The 18698-nt window shown below is 43.5% G+C and overlaps 1 long non-coding RNA gene across 3 annotated transcripts; it reads left to right on the top strand.

The window, feature by feature from the left end:
- The first annotated feature begins 1383 nt into the window (after positions 1-1383).
- LOC117494884 lies at positions 1384-18310 on the top strand. Of its 3 annotated transcripts, XR_004557132.1 has the most exons (5): positions 1410-1586; positions 3136-3182; positions 6061-6334; positions 11083-11337; positions 16849-18310. It is a non-coding gene; the product is annotated as an uncharacterized LOC117494884 (long non-coding RNA). The 3 variants fall into 3 exon arrangements; XR_004557131.1 differs by lacking the exon at positions 3136-3182 and having other exon boundaries at positions 1384-1586; XR_004557133.1 differs by lacking the exons at positions 1410-1586; positions 3136-3182 and adding an exon at positions 5814-5962.
- Positions 18311-18698: the final 388 nt, after the last annotated feature.

Here is an 18698-nt window from a genome sequence, read left to right on the forward strand (position 1 = left end):
GAGAGTAATAACAAATACATATTTCACTTTACTTGCACATTAGTCATGCAACATCCTCTTGCACGTTTTTATAGATTTGTATTTGTTATTATAGACAGTATTATGTTGCATTGTTGGAGGTGACGTACGTTTTTCATTACATATCTACTGTAGCTGTGTATATGACTATAAAGCCTTTGAACTTGAAACTACACTTGCTGATTGAAAGTCTAGAAGTTACTGTACTTAAGTACAATTATGAGGTACCTGTACTTTACTTGAGTATTTCCAATATGAAGCTACTGTGTACTTCTACTCCACTGCAGTTCAGAGGTACATGATGTACTTGTACTCCACTACATGTATTTAATACCTTGAGTTACTTCACAGATGTGGATGAATGATGTGAAATATAATCAAGTGTTAAATCAGACTTTAGTTCCACCTGGAGTAAATCCACAAGCTACCCTGCAGTATACAAAGTCATTCAAACTAGCTGCACCTTTACCAGCTTTGAGAACACTTTCATGATCAATCATTATAAAACATATCATATATATTATTCTGAAATGGACCAATCTGCACAATGACTACTTTTACTGTCGCTACTTTCACTATATTTTGATGATAATACTTTTCTACTTTCACTTGAGGAACATTTTGAATGCAGGACTTTTACTGTAACAGAGTATTCCTACACTCTGGTACTTCTACTTTTACTCAAGTACAAGATCTGAGTACTTCTACTTTTACTCAAGTACAAGATCTGAGTACTTCTACTTTTACTCAAGTCCAAGATCTGAGTACTTCTACTTTTACTCAAGTACAAGACCTGAGTATTTATACTTTTACTCAAGTACAAGGTCTGAGTACTTCTACTTTTACTCAAGTACAAGATCTGAGTACTTCTTCCCTCTGGCTATGTGAATCAGTTTTGTCTAAAATATAAAATCAAACCAAGAAACATGAATTTAGATAATGAGCTATGGACTTGTAGCTGCACCTTGATTGGTTTCTGATGTCTCTTTTGTTATTTGAAAAGGCAAACCAACATGCTTTGGTGTTTTAAAACAATATTGTAAAAGCACGAATCAGTGTTCTGCTCATCGATGTCTGCACACCGACATCAGCATGTCTAATATTCACTTTAAATATGCACGTTTCTTTAATTCAGACAATGAGTTTCTCTAATGAGCTGCCATGCTTTATTCACGACCTGCTTCTTCTTTCTTCTTTTTTTGAGGGTGGAGACAAATGGCAGACCTGCATCGTGTCATAAAGGGGAGGGTCTTGCTGGCAGTATATGTTTTTAGAGCAGCATGTTTTAAGTTCATATTGCATCTGACGCGAGCGATGGCAAGGCAGGGGGAGGAGGGAGAGTATGTAAGCGTGTGTGAGCGTGTGTGTGTGTGTGTGTAGTCCACCTCCGCGGGAAATAATGGGGAGGATAATGAAACAGGGGGGGAAACCCTGAATGGATGGAGCCACGGTGACGTCACGACCAGCCGCAGAAATGAAGCTGAGTTTCAGCCCCCCCTCCGGATCACTCGGTCTCCATCTCCCGAGCTGCACGCTTCTCCTGCCGGGGAGCAGAGCACAGACACACCGTGAGTATAGGCTACTAACTGTGGGGTTTCTGCAACAGAAAACGGGGGGAGAAAGAAAGGCAGGTGCGTAAAATCGGTTAAAAACACCGGAGGAAAACGCGCTTTCTCCTGCGTCTCCAGCCTGCACGTAGAGGAGCAGGATGTGTGTGTCGGTGTGTGTGTGGTTGTGTGTTGTTGGAGAATATGGGCGATGCGTGTTAGAGCAGCATGTTTTCTGCTTTAATTTAAAAATGTTTTCTGTCTGCGGAGTGTAAAGCAGGATGGGGGGGTCATCAGCTGCTGGGAGCGAATGCGAGCTGGATGTTGCACACCACTAAATATGCATATTTGGTATTTTATTCAATGTTTTATTTTCAAACTGCATGACAGGTTTGTATAGATGTAGAATAACTCTAAATGATGTGTTCTGAGCCTGCAGTGTGGGGTAGGGCCGGTGAAAGGTCTCAGATCAGTGTGAGAGGAAGGATGACATGCTTCAGGGGAGAGAAACTTGTAATTGCAGGTGTTTTGTCTCTGAGGGAGAACTCAGGGTTTCAGCCTAAATGACGCATTGTGCACAGGCTTCACATGCGCCATTCACAGGGAGCCACAGAGGCCAAGAGGCGCTCCCAGCCCTGATTTCATCTCTCTCACACACACACACACACCTCCAGGCACTATCAGGGTCACTTCTCCAGCTATTAGGCAACATATGGCACTAAAAAAGAACAACCCAACATGACACGATGAGGACAAAAACAGAAAAGCTTGTCATTATTTTTGTTTTTGGCTCCACATTAAGCCCTTAGCAGGACATGTGGCTCAGATATGAGGATTAGCAGCCGACAGCCCCGCGCTGCATGCGTAATAAAACAAAGTGGTGGCGTTCACACCCATAGCTGGCGGATAAAGGGATCACAAGGCCAAGTCTCCAGTCCACACGTGCGCACCGAGTATATGAGGCCTGTGTCCAGAACACGTGTGCAGAATGCGTGGAGCTTTCAGGAGGGGATTGGAGCAAGGAAACACACAAAAAAAGTGGGATTATGCAACGTTTCACATGATGAACAGGAGAGTATTAATGTGGGGTCAATGCACGAGGAGAGGCAGAGGAAAACGAAACGGTGCTTTGCTTTAAAAAAAAAAATCGTAATAGTGGAAATTCATATTTAAAATGTGAAGTTTGGTTTGACTATTTATTGTTTTTATTTGTATTTTATTTGTACACAGACGAGGCAGTAGTTGTGTGTGTGCAATTGCAGAATATCAGAGGGGTCATATTGCAAAAGCCACTGACCATGTTCAAACATGAAGATGGGATGTTGTGCAATATGTTGTTCTGCACAATTTTATGAGTAATTTGCACTTTGAATTTTCGGGATGCTGAAGCATTTCACGGAGGAGGTCTCCACCTTTTCACGCCGATCATCTCTCTGTTAAAAACACTTTATTTTTTGGGAGCAGATCTCAGTTCGCTGGTGTTTTTTCCGGTTTGAAATGAGCGCTGCAGAATGCAAAACGAGGCTCCAGAGTCCATCTGAAGAATAAAACGGTCGTCTCTTTTTTCCAGGGATCCCTGGAGAGACACTCAGCGGCCTCACAGCACGTGGCTCATAGGTAACACAGCTCCCTGTCACTCACATCACACACAGGCTTGCGTAGTTACTTTGGATATTTTGGGAAGTTTGAGGGAATAATATATTTTATATTTTAAGTATTGTTAATAAAAAAAGGAGGTGCAAAGATTTTCGTCAACCTAGTTATATGTATAGCTACTGTTTGTTTTAGGTTAGAATAATATTACATATGTCAAAACAGTTTCAAAAAGGCAACCTTGAGTCAAATGTTTAATATGATTTAAAAAAAAATACACACAGCCCACATAATGCCTTATACTATTATAATTGTTTTGATATATTTTGTTAAATTCTTCCACACTCAGGGATGTTCAGTAGCTGCAGTTTCATTACATACAAGACATGTGGAAAATGTATTCATATATTTCTACAAGTCGTTATTTCGAGCTCAAATTTGCGGCTGTGAATTGTGTGTGTGAGAGTGAGTGTGTGTGTGTGTTCATCAGACTCATGGTTACACCGTCAGCTCAGCGTGCCTCTTCCATTCTGGTCATTTAAGAAACCCATGTTTAAATATCGCATTGACGTGTGTGTAAAATGTGTTTATGTGGTGCGTAAAACTCGTGCGTAATTCCATATATTTCCTCCAAATTCAGCTTTCAACCTGAGAATTCCTTCTGTGTGATAAAATGGCGTGAAATGAAATGTGTAACCACGTGGTTTTAATCAGATGATAAGCATTGGGACGCTATAATAAGATATAATTTCCTGCTAATAAGCTCTGCACCGCCACCTTCGCATTAATTATTTCCAATTAGAGGCGCCGGATTTGGTGACGTCATGCACGCCATGGCCAATAGCACAGCCTAATGAGGATTGTTTGAATGTTGGCGAGGAAGAACCCGGAGCTGGAGAGATGCTTTACATTTACTTTGGGATTTGATCTGAGCTCAGGTTAAACAAAGCTGCTGTAGGTGTGACACTGTGACTGTGAGGGGTTTTGGTTTAAAGTTGAGCAAAAGAGAAACCCTTTAAAAATCTCTTAACGCTTCATTTCCTGAACACACAGCGTGAATAAATCCTCGGGTGAAATGCATCGTGAAAAACGAATATTATGGGGTCATAAACCCAGAAGACAAATACTGAAATGGTATCCATTTATAAGAAAGAAGCACAATCACGAATCTGCTAATGAAAGGAGTGTTGATGATAATCGGGGGAAAAGACAAAAGACAATCTGCATTGAATTATTTTTAACCAGCTTGGAAGTCATACAAATATATCTGACCTAAAAACGCTCACAGATTGAAAATCCTCCAGAAGTATTGCATCAGCCCACATCAAATCATATTGTGATAAATGAATGATGAGTATAAACACAAAGGTGAATCATTTGTTCTTAAATCGGTGAATAGTCAATAAAAAAATATTTTAAGATTTAAAAAAATAATTAATTTAATATAAAATTCTGTACAAATATATTTTAAAAACTAGGAAATGTAAGGGTAGTTTTAATTAAAAAAAGAGATATGTGTTCTCTTGTATTTTGCACATTAAAATAATAAGAGTATTTGCATGAGCTAGTCATTTACCGTTATGACTGCAGCTGTGTGTGTGTGACCATTTATTAGCCTGGTATTGTAATTGTACTGTAATTAAGTACCTAAACATGTGATTGTGTGTGTGTGTGTGTGTGTGTGTGTGTGTGTGTGTGTGTGTGTGTGTGTGTGTGTGTGTGTGTGTGTGTGTGTGTGTCATGCTGTTAGCTGAGGCATATCTCTGCTCTCAAAGGGCCTCACTTTGTCCTTGTGGATTGAAACAAAGCACCTTGTCGAACATCCGTGTTGGAGCGACAGCCTTCTGAACCGACAACAAAACACCTTTTTTAAAATACAATCTACATTAAATCAAAGAGTAGAAGAAGAAGGTGTTTACTGTAATCTGGAGGCAGAACAATGCCAGCGATGCTAACAGGGATGTAGCCGTCTCTGCTAACGCCTGCATGTCGGGGAGTGTGAGTGTTCGGGTTTGTGATGGAGGGCGAGGGGATTCTGACTCTCTTTTCTCTCTCTCAGTATCTCAGTAGAGCTTTACTTGATCTGGGCATACCAAGCAGCTTTAATTAGAGGAGGCCTTGTGCCATGTGCCACCATGGCGTGTGAGAGGTGTGTGTGTGTGTGTGTGTGTGCGTGTGCGTGTGCGTGTGCGTGTGTGTATTCGAATTACATCTCTGTTAGAGTACACGGGAGGTGTGTATGTACATCTTTGGCGCCCGACCTGGAGCGCCGGTGGACAGCTTTGGCATCAGATAATGTAAATGAAAACAAACCAGTTCCTTTTGTAGTGAGACGTAGGATCTTTTAATTTGAAAATGCATTTGGGTCGTGGCGGGAGGCGGTGTTTGAAGCCATCACCCTCCTACCGAGTCATCAGCGGGTGAGGCGGATGCACCGTGGGGATGGAGGATGGAGGAGGGAGGGTTGGGCGCCAAAGCCAGTTTGGACCGGATTGACGACTTGTGTACAGTTTTTATTGGTGCCTTTGACTTGATTGTTTGACTTTGGGGATTTTTTTATATAGAGAGGCATTACTCGCGGACCAATCACAGCTCTCTGTGCACAAAGGGAGCATTCCAGTTGGCCGAGGCAGTTGGAGGCGGGGCATAAGGGGCCATTTAGTGACGTCACAAAACGAAGGGTCAGGACATTTACGGGCCGCCGTAATATAAGGGAGGAAAAAAAGGCCCGAGCCACAAGAGCAACGTCTTTGTTCGGAGTTGGCATGCGCAGCTTTTATTGGATTTCCAGACCATTTTTTCATGTATTTATTTTTGAAACCTTTCAAAGTTAGTCTTTAATCATTCAAATGATGTACAATCTAAAGGATGGAGACCTATAATTGTGTTTTTATCCTTACAGGTCAAAGCTTGGACCATGTGGCTTCGCCTGCAGCGTGAGAGGATGGGTAGCCTTAGGGGTTGGTTGTTATCTTTGGTTATCTAGCTGTATGAGTGATGTACATTCTTCATAAAGCTAGATAACCGAAAGTAACAAGAATCCCATTACACTCCTGAAAAGGCATCAAGACCCCAAAACGCGGCACCATACAAAAAAAAGCACAAACTCTACAAGCAACATGAGAGCAGAACATGGACAACGTTTAAAAGGAGATGGGAGTTGACAGCAGCCAAAGGTAGGCCTTTAGATGAACCAAACTGTACTGCAAGTCTGTCTGTATATTGTATTTCGATCCATCAAAAGCATGTGTTCGATTGGTAGGCATGTGGAAATGATTAGGACATTGTGGTACATTCTCCGTACAGATCCCTGCAGCCAGTGATCCATAGCTGTACCGTTGGTGCAACAGGATCACTTTTAATCTAATAAGCCCCATGATCCCTGCGTGTGGCTGCATGCAGGAGCTTAGTCATAGAATCACATGGCCGGGAGTGACGGGCTTGTTGAAAAAGACCCACCAAAGCCAGTGGACTTTGACAAGTCGTTTAACAAGTCTCTGTTAGCTAATCAGCTGGCTAGCCGGTTTGGTCAATGCTCTATTCACGCTCAGCTTTGCCGGTTGCATCTATGGCATTAAGAGAACATGCAGTATGAGAAGAATGTGGGCCCTTTGTGTCCTGGGAGCGGCATACAGTGCTATGAATTATACATATGTTCCGACTTGGATGGGATTGTGTGAGTTCAGAATGCTCCCTCCGAGTTAATCCGTCGCTCCCAACTCCCCGCCGGCACATAAGCGAACAGGCAAGAATTAGTTTGAGGCCAGTTTTGTTAAGTTAGCTGTTGTTTGTTTTTTGTACTCCTTCCCACCTACTCCTTTCTCCCTCTTGCATGAAAAGATGTTTGATTTGGGGTCCAGGCCGTTGGTTGATTTGACGTGACAGTTGGCTTGGTTGTGAATGGGCCGTAGAAGGCGCTTCCATGTGGAAAGGCCTGATGGGATCTGGATGAATGCTGCTGTGGGGGGAGTGGTCCAGGGGCAATCAAGCAGAAAGTGCCCCCAGTGACGAGATCCATGAGCGAGAGGAGAACAATCTCAGCCTTGAGGTTCTTTTTCCCGGACTCATGGTGAGGAGTAATTGGTCAATCAGATCTCCAACCTCAAGGCCTCTGATGGCTGATTGAAGGTGTGATTTCTTTTCTGGCCATCAAAGCTAGAGGGTCGCTCCTGCTGAGCGCCATCGCTGAAGAATTGTTCCCAAGGTCTCCAGGCTTTGGAGCTACAAGGCTATAGCACTGATCTCCAATTGCAATACGTTTCCCCCACATTGTGTTTGCCGTCTCACCATGGCTCTGCTAAAACATCACCCCAGAGTTTGGATATATCCAGCTTTACACGGTGCAAATTCGAAGCAGTCGTGCAGGGTCAAAGTGAAACTTGTGAAAGCTATGCTTGGCAACCTCACCTTGCAATGTCAATCTCTCTGAGCCCTGCTGGTGCCTTTGTGCTGCATTGCAGGTGCTGAGTGTGACATTTAGGAGAGGAACGAGGGCCTTGACAGGAAGTGACAGCCGGAGATGTCTCCTTCTTGGATGGCAAAGTAGTACCTGGTTCCCTCTGTATTGTGCAGAGCTGTTTTTAGACGTGTGAGTGCTGCATGGCTTTGATCCTTTACTGTAAATGGTAGAAGAATGATTGAGCCTCACTTGCAGGTGCATTTAGGTACGAGACAGGCAGTTTTTGTAAAGATACGTTGCCTCCTTTTGCTTCCTTTTTGTGTCAGTACCAATGTCGGAGTTAAATGGGAGTCTTGGACAGATTGCGTTTATACCCTAAGCAGTGCCCTGGGAGACGCATGTCATGGTGCAAATGCTTTGTGTGTGGCACAGTTATATCACTAGCACTTCCCACTGGGGAAGCAGAGACTCTTAGCTTCTGCCTCCCTGAAAATGGCACAGAGATGGGAGAGTTCCTAAAATCCACCTCAGGGCCTTTTTTGCTCCATCTCTTTTTCTGTGTCCCATGGCAGCGACTGAAATAGAAAGAGAGAGGGTGGAAAAGGCAGCGAGAGGAGGAGGAGGAGGAGGAGGGTGGGTTTGTCTGAGCTCTCATGCACTAGGCAAGCAGATTTAGACTCCAAGTGTCAAATAGAAAAACAGCCATTGTGGCCGGGTCCTACTTGCCCCCCCACCAGTAGACTTTACAGTCAATAGAGCTAGTCCACTTGTCACAGAGGGACAATGCGCCCCTTTGCCTCCCTTTCAACCCCTGCCGGGTCCGAGCAGCCAGACCGCTTTCTGAATAAGATCCAGTGATTCTTGCCCCCTTTTCTCTGCCTCTCTTTTCTCTCCGTGGAACACACCAACAGGGTTTTGGAAAAGGGCTTCGCTGTTGGCCCGGAGCAGAAAGCGCCAGATCCTGTTATTTTCTACAGCATTGGCATCCCCTCAACCCCCCCCCCCCCCCCCCCCCCCTACGACCCAAAAAGCTCACAGGGAAATGAATGTATCTTAAGCGGTTGCAAAAGTCAATGGGCCTCCCCACACAAAGGCGATTAAGTTTGGCAACTTAGCGGTAACAGGTGTACTTAGACTGCGTTCGGACCACACGGGGGGCGACCGCCTGAACCTCGGCTCTGTTTGGCCTCCCAAAGGTTTTTAAATAAAAATGTGGAGTGTGCTCTCAGGATGTTTCAGACCTTGCCGGTTGAGAAATGTAGCCAAGAATGTGTTTGGCCTAGCCGTCTACCCTCTCCTCGTTTTCCACTGCTTTAGAAAATCTAACTCGGTTTTGTTGCATCTCTCCGGTGATTTGCCGAGTTTCCTCCAAAGGGACTCTGCAGATATCTTTAGATCTGGCGCTGTGCTCACCCATGGGAGCGAGTTAAGGGTAAACAATGCGGGCACACAGAGGAAGAAAGAACTATCAGAGGGAGTGCGGCACCAAAGCGTGAATACATTTTCACATTTAGAGACAGTGATGTTTTAAGAGGGGAAACGTCTTTCAAAGGGAATGAGTGAAGCCTTTTCTGTCCACACCTTCAGTATTTCCAACCACAACAAATCAAGCCATTCAGCAGGAGTATAAACAGACACTCAGCGCCAGAGCAAAAACACTGCCGGGTTTGTTTGTTTCACTCGTTCATAAAGCTTTTACCCGGAGCCTCAGTCCTCAGAAAAAGCCCATTCTGGTGAAATGACTTGGCAAAGCATCCGATGAAGGGTCTGTTCAGACTGAAGCTGCTCCCGCTGCCATTGTCTCGCTCTCTCTCACACCTACGTGTCCAGAGTAAGCACACAATTTCATTGTTGCGTGAGCTGTTAATATCAGACGCTTCACAATAGAGCCCATTCGACATATTTGCATAAGGCACTTTTCCAACAAGGACCCGGAGAGGGCTTGAAAGCTGGCCCACTCCAGTGCCAATGGCAAAAAAATGTCAAGTGCCAATTAGGAGAGGTTTGCCACCATTCAGCAGTACCCCACCCCTGTAGTCCTTCCCCTCCCTGCGTACCCAGCACCAACTCTCTCACACTCCAAGTCACCCCTGTTTTTACCACCTTATTCCCATTTCAGACGTAGCCTTCCCGTACTGACACCCAGAGACAAAAGCTGGCTCCCTCCTCGGCCGGCTAATGGAGGATCCTTTCTGCCGGGCTCAGAGCATTAGAGAAATCAGACAGCGCTCTGTTCACCGATTAGTCAGCTTTCTTTGTTGATTTCTTTCAATGGAACGGTTCGTGAACTATGCGGCTAAACCTGGGAGATATGCTCTCCACCTGCTAGTGAATATTACATTTAGCAAGCTGGCTTAGGTTTTATTTGCAGGTTTGCTCGGGCCGGTGTGAGTGAAAGAGAGAAGAAGAAAAAGACAGCCGCAGATTTGAAGCAATTACAACATAAACCTTTTTCCTATTTCCACTGAGGTCAGTCTGCGTTGGTGCTAATAGCATTTAGCTAGCTAATGACTTGCTTTAAGCTAGTCCTGCTGATTATTTCTGCACTAATGCACAGAGGCTGCTATTATGAGAAAGGCTGCAGTCATTTGAATTGTGAGCAGCGGCTATGAATCAGCTGTTAAAGGAAAAGCACAATAACACAACAGTTTGATTAACCGGAGCTACGTCAGATTCATGTTAGCTTAACTGCAGAGTGTCAACAATGCTGCACAGATGTTGACAATCCTCGCCATGCTGACAAAAAGCTGCATTATTTCTAATTAAGCTAAACTGCAGCTGTCAGATGCAAAGTACGTGGTGACAGGAACGTCATTAGTGTCCTTGAATCGAAGTAGCTAGCGGTGTGTTTACATTCTGGAAGCTTCTGCTACAAACGGCAGACACGTCAAATAAATAAAAGGAACCTGGGATCCTGTAAAAATGACAAGGATGCATCAAATTACATTAAAAAAATGAAGCCGTAAACACAATAACAGACGTAATCGTGTTTGTCCGATTGGGCTACCGTTGTTTTCTACAGAGCATTTACCTAACTTACCGCCTCCTGCCACTCAAAAGGATTTCTCTCTTGTCCCCTTTTCGCTTTCATTCTTTCATTCAATCTCTGTGTCGAGTTTTTTTTTTTTTTTTCTTTCCCACCCTTGATTCTCAGATGGTTGGATCTGATTTGCATGCATTTGCATAATGAAAGTCATTTGCATGCTCAGGGGCAGACTGTACCATGAGAACAGACATGAAAAGGTGTGTGTGTGTGTGTGTGTGTGTGTGTGTGTGTGTGTGTGTGTGTGTGTGTGTGTGTGTGTGTGTGTGTGTGTGTGTGTGTGTGTGTGTGTGTGTGTGTGTGTGTGTGTGTGTGTGTGTGTGTGTGTGTGTGTGTGTGTGTGTGTGTGTGTGTGTGTGTGTGTGTGTGTGTGTGTGTGTGTGTTCATGCCTTGCATTCTAGTGCTCCCGTGAACTGTACATATGCGTTTCGATGGATAAACCACGTTTAAAGAATTCTCTTCTTGCCCTCTGCTTCTCCAGGTTTCCAGCACCTCACCACTGAAGGGACGCTGGCAAAAACAGAGAAGAAGAAGAATATGGAGGAGGAGGAGGGGTTGCTGTTGATTCTGCCCTCCCTCTCTCCTCACCCTCCTCTGCATCGCCTCCTCCCTTCCTCCCTTCCTCCTCCGCTCCATCCTCAGCCCCTTTTTCCCGTACAGCGAGACGCAGCCCTCGCCACCATCTTAGAGCAACGCTGGCATGAAATGGAAGTGGAAAGACCAGTGATCAGTGCAGGTAAACACACCGACCGACCAAACCCCCGACCCTCCCCTTCTTCCACCAGCCTCCCTTTTTATTTTAATCACCTCGGTTATGTTTGTTAATTGCACGATTCAGAGCGATGGGTGGAGGGTGGGGGGAGCGTGATTTGTATGTGTGTTCACATTAAATCACTCCGCTCTCAATGCCCCTTTCAGTGGGCATCTGTCCTCTGAAGCGCCGTGTTTCTCGTTGCCGTTTGGGAGTTCTCGTGCCACCCTCACACTCGTGCCCCAACATGGCGGCGACGGCTGCCATTTTGGAGACACGACGCATGCCGTGCCTTCTGGACGTTGCAGTGACACAATTCACGACTCCATGTAGTTGCGCTCGGCAGGATATCTTGCCCACAGACCACAGTTTGCTGCAACAGACAGTTCTCAGTTCTACATTTATTTAAAAAAAAAAACAGCTTTTCTTCAACTCCTTAAAAGGGGTCAGGAGAAATGTCAAGGTGGGCACATCTCTGGAGTGGAAAGGGATGATATCCATGAACAGCGACACTGCAGGATATAACAAAACCAACACAAAGCAGGAATATAGAAGAGATGGGGAAGGTCTCAGCACTGGAAAGCTTCTCTTTGTGCGAGTGTTTGAGGGCATTCGGTGCTCAGACAAGTCGAGTATTGTTCTCCCTGAGCGAGCTCGTTACAGCATTATTCCAACCGGGGAGCTCACAACTTTGAAAACCGCTTAAAACCAAAACACCAATTAGTATTGGCTGGGCTTGATTAGGTAAGGCAGCCGGTAAACAATGCACACCATTGTGCCCGCAAACACAGAGACCCCCCTTTGTTTGTGTCGACGGTGTGGAGGTCAGAGAGACAATGCTAACGCTAACTTACAGTCCATAAGGCTGGCAGAGAGACGGCTGTGGGGTCAAGGTGACAGACGAAAATGAAACTGTTGTTAGACAAAGGAAATCATGGAGGGTCCGAGGTGACTTTATAACAGAGAATCAGTTGGTGAAAGTTTGAGGTGTTTAGTTTCTCGGCTGATTTCCAATATTTGCAAACCTTAATCAATCAAAGTTTATTTAAATAGCCCAAGAGCACACATTTGACATTTGTGTGAATACGACACCCTCTGTCCTTAGACCCTCACATCGGACAAGGAAAATACCCAAAGAAACCTATAATGTTATAAAACTCGAAGAGAAACAGGACGGACTTACATATCGAAGTCGTGTGGAATTTAAAAAGATAATAATACATTTACAACATAGTCCAAATGCTGGAAAAAATCTTGAGTAGTGCTCGTTTTGAAATGAGGTCATGCCAAGCTTTCTGCATTTACAAAAGGAAAATACCCAAGGAAACCTATAATGTTATAAAACTCGAAGAGAGACAGGAGGGATCCAGGACGGACATACATATCAAAATAATGTATAAATTAAAAAGATAATGAATTAACAAGATGCTAGAAAAATCTTCAGTCGTGCTCGTTTTGAAATGATGTCATGCCAAGCTTCTTTTTTTTCTTTCGCCGCCGCCGCCGCCTTTAAAAGCGAAGGCGTTCCTCTCGATGGTAACTGTGTCAAACTCGAGGCGCACTAATCACGGCCGGCCTCCATAAAACAGGTGGTGGATTGAGCTGAAGGGGTCGGGGCCGTTCTCAATTTACTGTGTAAATTATGCAGAGCCCAAAACAATGCAAACAGTAGACAGTGGAGTGGCTGGCGTTGGCTAATGAGATGATGAGAAGGAGGTTTTTTTTGGGGGGGGGGGGGGGGGGGGGGGGTAGGCAGCTTGTGTCTGGATCAGGGGAGCAGACACTGTCCCGTCTGAGGGGAGGGGGGGGGCGGGCAGCTGGGCCCCCATTGCTCCACCATCCTTGGGAACCTCTGTGGAGAAGGGGCCCCCCAATAGTCTGTCTGCAAAACCCCCATCACCACCACCACCAAACAACAACACAACAAAAGGCTTTACTGTCGTACGCGTCGTGTCACATTATCATATAATCATTCAAAACATTTAGTCTTATACTCTGATTCAAGACTCAAAGGTTTTATAGTCATATGCACAAAGCTACAGCGTGGAAGTGGCAATGAAACTCTTCTGACCTGAGCTCCTCCAAAAGTCCAAAATAAAAAGTGGTCCAAAAAGTCTTTATACATGTAAATATGATATGATTGCCTTTGACACTGTTAAATTATATTTTTAGTCTGATGAAGTCGCTCTGTTCGTGCATTTGAGATCGATTCCACTTGTATATCAACTTTCTTTATTACTTTATTAAATGTAACAAAAGACAGACTTTGTCCCTGAATCATTGATCAGTTTCTCTGAAGAGGTTCCTCCACCGTACGCACAGCTTCAGTGTCGACATGCAATGGAAAGTCTCTCCAACAATGCTGCATAGATAAATACGTGACATTAATACAATGAATAAAACTATAAAAGCAAGTGCAAAGATCAGATTTACTTTATTGATCCCAATTTAGGGTTTGTTGTTGCCACAGCAGAATGTTAAAACAAAGGCATTGAAAATAAACAAACATCTCAAAACAAAAGAATAAAACAGAATTCAAAGTAAATGACATGACAGTGAACGTTAACATCTGTAGACTTTTCTGTCAAATAAGCAGAATGAACGGCCAGTTAACAGCTAACAACATTTAAAAGTAGGATATTATTTACATTAAGTGGCCAAGGAATATCAAATTCAATTAAATAGACAAAAGACAAAATTAAATAGTGGACGAGAATGTAGTCTTACGGCCTGCTCTAACAACTGGAAATGTTATGATATGTGTCTGATTTCTAGTCCGAACATGTCTCTACACCTGATATAAGACCTATAACTTAAGAAGTCACAATGCAGGGAGATATAGGGTCTTGCTTTTAGGTCAAAGACTCTTGGAAACATCTTATCTTGAGTTGTATCTCAGATGAAGATCGGTTAAGCTGCTGTGGTGTTTTTGTATAAGAAATAAATCTAACTTGATTTTAGAAAACACATTTTTATTGGAAAATCACCAACTAACATCAGAACACTTTTGAGGCTTTCTGGCTTGATCCTTGTAGTTTAAAATAAGTTTTCCCATCTGACTACAAGATCCTATTTCAAGAACTCTCCCCAGGCTAAATGTCACTTTATCTATCGGCCGATTTCTTCCCTTATTACAAGCGAACACCTTGTTTTTATTAGTCTTTCACTTGATTTTGGAGCAGCATTTGTTCCAGTGTGAGATATAGGGTCTTGTTTTTAAGTCAAAGACTCTTGGAAACATCTTATCTGGAGTTGTATCTCAGGTGAAGATTTGTTAAGCTGCTGTGGTATTTCTACACGAAGGATCATCTTGTTTCCAGAAATACATCTCACTTGACTTTAGAAAACACATCACCGACTAACATCAGAACACCTTTGAGCATTTCTGGCTTTTCCTGATCCTTGTATTTCAAAATCAGTTTTCCCAGCTGATTACAAGACATCATTTATCTAAATATCCCGTCTCACTTCAAGAACTCTCCCCAGGCTAAATGTCACTTTATCTATCGGCCGATTTCTTCACTTATTACAAGCGAACACACCTTGTTTTTATTAGCCTTTTACTTGATTTTGGAGCAGCATTTTTTCCAGTGTCGTGGTATAAAACTGTCCCATCTCCTCCTCCCTCTTTCCTCCCCCTCCACCCCCCCCCCCTCTCCCTCCCTAATGTGAGTTTGGGGGCCTGGGAAGGACTTCAAGTTCATGTCCAGACCTCCTATTGAGCTGACAGCTGACTGTTTGCTCAATTCGGGGTCTCTATTCAGAGAAAGGGCTGGAGGATGGGTGTTGCTAGATGGGAGCACTGTGATAGCTATTCATTCAACGGGGGTGTAGAGGGGGAGACAAGAGGGAGTTTGGGGGTGGTTTTAGTCGGGGTGCATAAATAAAAAAGTGAGGAATCCGGGGCTCAGAGTTTGCTTTGAGCGGTGTGCGCCTCTCTCACACTCTTTTAGACTCTTAATTACCGGCGCCTTCCACTTTGCTCACTCTCCTTTCTCTAACTACAACCTCCCCTCCTCCTCCTCCTCCTCACACACACACACACACACACACACACACACACACACACACACACACACACACACACACACACACACACACACACACACACACACACACACACACACACACACACACACACACACACACACACACACCAATCATCCCCTGGTTTTATTAGGCCACATGCTGGGGCTGTAAATTTAGCATTAACAAGCGTATTCACTGTAGTCCTCTCAACAAAACAACGCCGTGATGCCAGTAACTCAAAGCGACACCAATACCCGAAACTGCCTTTTTTTACACCACCGCCCTCCACTCCCTCTCCCTCTCTGAATAACAGCTAAAGTGCTAAATGCCAACTTTAACATAGTGCTTGCTAATAGCTCAGGCGATGCTAATTAGCACGATGCTTGTTGATTTTCTGGACCGCCTGCTTTACCGGTTCACCCTGCACTCGCTGACCCGCTGTAATATTTTAAGTTGCTTGTCTGAGCCGCTTGAAAACGCAACACACAAAAAAAAACAGAGAGGTTTGATTGGCTTCTGAAGTCCGAATCACATGCTTCCTCTTTGCATTAGCAGCTCGTAGCGTACCAGGCTCCCCGAGAGAAGAAGCTTTCAACTTCAGCCCCAATCCCCTCAGACGCTGCTTACAGATTTAGGAAACACGAGGAACACCCCCCCCCCATAACTTATTGTTCATGTTTTAAAAGAACAAACCTTTCCTTTGATGCAGTGCTGTAAAGTAACTAAGTACATTTACTCAAGTACTGTACTTCTACTCCACTACAGTTCAGAGGTACATGGTGTACTTTTCCTCCACTACATGTATGTAATCCCTTTAGTTACTTCACAGATCTGGATGAATGATGTGAAATATAATCAAGTGTTAAATCAGACTTTAGTTCCACCTGGAGTAAATCCACAAGCTACCCTGCAGTATACAAAGTCATTCAAACTAGCTGCACCTTTACCAGCTTTGAGAACACTTTCATGATCAATCATTATAAAACATATCATATATATTATTCTGAAATGGACCAATCTGCACAATGACTACTTTTACTGTCGCTACTTTAACTATATTTTGATGATAATACTTTTCTACTTTCACTTGAGGAACATTTTGAATGCAGGACTTTCACTGTAACAGAGTATTCCTACACTCTGGTACTTCTACTTTTACTCAAGTACAAGATCTGAGTACTTCTACTTTTACTCAAGTACAAGATCTGAGTACTTCTACTTTTACTCAAGTACAAGATCTGAGTACTTCTACTTTTACTCAAGTACAAGATCTGAGTACTTCTAATTTACTCAAGTACAAGTTCTGAGTACTTCTAATTTACTCAAGTACAAGTTCTGAGTACTTCTAATTTACTCAAGTCCAAGTTCTGAGTACTTCTCCCACCTCTTTCTCAAATAATAGTGTTGACGTTGATTTGGTGTGTTTGGTGGAAGCTGTTTCTTAAAGTCGTCGTTGTCTCTTTTCAGGAGGATGCTGCAGAGAACTCGATGAAGTGGAAAGCAGGACTCCTTCGTTCAGCGAGGACTAAACAAGGACAGACCTCTTCAATGCTTCTGTGCTTTCTCCGAGAAGGAACGCCTCTTTGTGTTTTCTCCAAAGCAAACATCCCGGCTAACTGTCAGAAACAAGGTTCAAGGTGAAGATGGACCGCGTGGATCAACCTGTCCGTACGAGAGACTTTCACTGAGCTGTGTACTTATTGTTCTTCCTTAGACGTGAAGCAGTGTAATGTGTCTTCCACTAACATAGGCTTGACTTACTGTAGGTCTCATTTGATGAGTTATAGCTCTAGTTGGACTCAAAGACCTACGGCAGCAGTGAAGAATACTGCACTGTGATTGGACGGCTCCATGTGTCTGCTGACACAATGGCGAAGGAGTGAGCTGTCGTCTTTATACTCTATGCAACTGTTCATTCTTTTCTTGGTCCCTTTCATCCTGGATTGTTATTTTGGGACACCAGTTTATTCCCTTGAAGAAAAAGCTGCCTTTCCTCCCCGGTGTTAATGTACTGCTGCTGAACATTACAGCCAGAGTGTGTGTGACGGATGATACAGCTCTCATATGTATTCAATCTCTTATTTGCAGCCTTAACAGACTTTGATTTGCAGCCGTGAGCCACAGTCTGAGTAAACGTGGACTCACGCGTTTAATATTCCTGGTGGCAGGAGAGTGTTTGATCAGCAGGAAGTAGCTGCGCAGCGCTCAGGATACTGAACACACCCCGGTATTAAACACAGTTTCAGTTACCTGCTTCCCTTTAATGACACATGGTTGGGAGAGACATTACAAATACATCGGCTTCAAACACTGCCTTCATTTCCTGTCCTTGACATTAACACACACACTCACACACTCACACACACACGCCCAAATGCAATAAAGCGAGTACTATCGCAGCCTAATTCATTCTATATTAATTTTCGAGAAGTGGCCAATTTTTTATTACGATTGATAATCTATGCAAATCTTTTAAATATTACTTTAAACAATCTATGTCTACGCAGGGCTTTTTGCAATTGATTCAAGGGAGACTATCTCGGCCTAATTTAGAAAATGTATTCTTTTGATAATCATGCACATCCCAGTGCTCAAGACAATTACTTATCTGCCTGGATAAGCTTGAAATTATGTTTTTAATCTTCAGCAAAAAGAAAAAAAAAGTCTCTCTTCTGATATTAGGCAGAATAGTGGAGATGAAATCCGTTGCACTTAATCTCTTTTTTCCTTAAATGCAGATCAGACGTATCTATTCAGCTGTGCTACTTCATAGCTTAGTGTTATATGAATATAATATATATATATATATATATAAAAGCAGCAATGTTTGTGTTATGCAATCTATTTGGTGTGAATGAGTGTTCACCACATGTGCCTTTGTATGCAAAAAACTGGTTGGAATATGAATAAAGGTTTACATTGAAAACAATTGAAAAAGTGTCTCTTGTGTATTGTTTTGTCAAATGATTCTGCATGTGATTCATCGAGAGGTTGAACATCCCTCTGTATGGTCGCTATTCTGTCAGTTCATAGTGGTGTAGTCAAATAAATGCTATCAGTGGAGAGAGGACGCAGATCTCAAGTCACTCCAAAGCTGGCAGCGTTTCCTTAAATGTGAGTGAGTCACGCCTTCAGAGAAATCAACAGAAAACTCAGGTCCAACACGATGTTACAGCCAAATCAAAAAGATGATCACCCCCCCCCCCCTGAGATCAAACAACTCCATCAGGGATGTGGGTTTATTTTTCCGGAGTGTTTGGCATCAACAGATGAAGAGAGTGGCGCTGAGACGCTCCGTGTAGTGAAACAAAAAACCC

The sequence above is a fragment of the Trematomus bernacchii genome, unplaced genomic scaffold (genome assembly GCF_902827165.1).
Source record: "Trematomus bernacchii unplaced genomic scaffold, fTreBer1.1, whole genome shotgun sequence".
Taxonomy (NCBI): Eukaryota; Metazoa; Chordata; class Actinopteri; order Perciformes; family Nototheniidae; genus Trematomus; species Trematomus bernacchii.